The 1,003-nt window shown below is 44.3% G+C and overlaps 1 protein-coding gene across 1 annotated transcript in view; it reads right to left on the bottom strand.

The window, feature by feature from the left end:
• SOCS7 (suppressor of cytokine signaling 7) overlaps positions 1-1,003 on the bottom strand; it is a 45,605-nt gene that overhangs the window by 31,888 nt on the left and 12,714 nt on the right. The gene's annotated exons all lie outside the window — the stretch shown is intronic.

Here is a 1,003-nt window from a genome sequence, read left to right as displayed (position 1 = left end):
GTTGACCAGGATGGTCTCGATCTCTTGACCTCGTGATCCACCCGTCTCGGCCTCCCAAAGTGCTGGGATTACAGGCTTGAGCCACCACGCCCGGCTAAAGTTCCCAGTGTTAATCCTAATGTCTTCCTAGAGGGCAGTCCATATTTTGATTTTTCCAGAATATTCCCGCATAAGAAATCTACCTGAATGAGATATTTGTTCTTAATAGCTGAGGCTACAAAGGCTGAAAGTACAATTTATAGTACTAAAAATTAACTACTTTCACAGTCAGACAAAAGTCAGGTAATCTAAGACGCACCTTCTCCATAGGAACTTGGCGGGAGGAGGCACATGGCTTCTCTTCTTCCCAGCATGTCATGCAGTTCTGACCCTTGCCATACACAATACTCCTTGCCACCCAACTCCCTCTATTTCTTTTTCACTTGAGTCACGAGAGGATGAAGCGTATTTTATTAATATTAACACAAGCTGATAGCCAGCATTTGGCAGTCCTGATCCACAGATCAGAACTCAGGATTTCTCTAATTTAGCCCTTAAGGTGTTGCTTCCAACACCTTTTTCTTATTCAGGGTTGAATGAGCCCCTCAGCTAGTATTTTAACGTTTCCCCGTTAAGAAAATTAGGTGATCAATATCTACCAAAAGAACAGAAACTGGATTTTCAGAACCTAAATACACAGTGGGGTTTTTCGTTTTTTTTTTTTTTTTTTTTTCGAGACTGAGTTTTGCTCTTGTTGCCCAGGCTGTAGTGCGATGGCTCACCGCCACCTCCGCGTCCAGGGCTCAAGCAATTCTCCTACCTCAGCCTCCTGAGTAGCTGAGATTACAGGCATGTGTCACCACACCCAGCTAATTTTTTGTATTTTTAGTAGAGATGGGGTTTCTCCATCTTGCTCAGGCTGCTCTTGAACTCCCAACCTCAGGTGATCTGCCCACCTCAGCTTCCTAAAGTGTTGGGATTACAGGCGTGAGCCATCGCACCAGCCAATACACAGTTTTTTTTT

This window comes from Cebus imitator, unplaced genomic scaffold (assembly GCF_001604975.1).
Source record: "Cebus imitator isolate Cc_AM_T3 unplaced genomic scaffold, Cebus_imitator-1.0 Scaffold228, whole genome shotgun sequence".
Classification (NCBI taxonomy): Eukaryota; Metazoa; Chordata; class Mammalia; order Primates; family Cebidae; genus Cebus; species Cebus imitator.
This window is presented reverse-complemented; position numbering and strand designations above follow the sequence as displayed.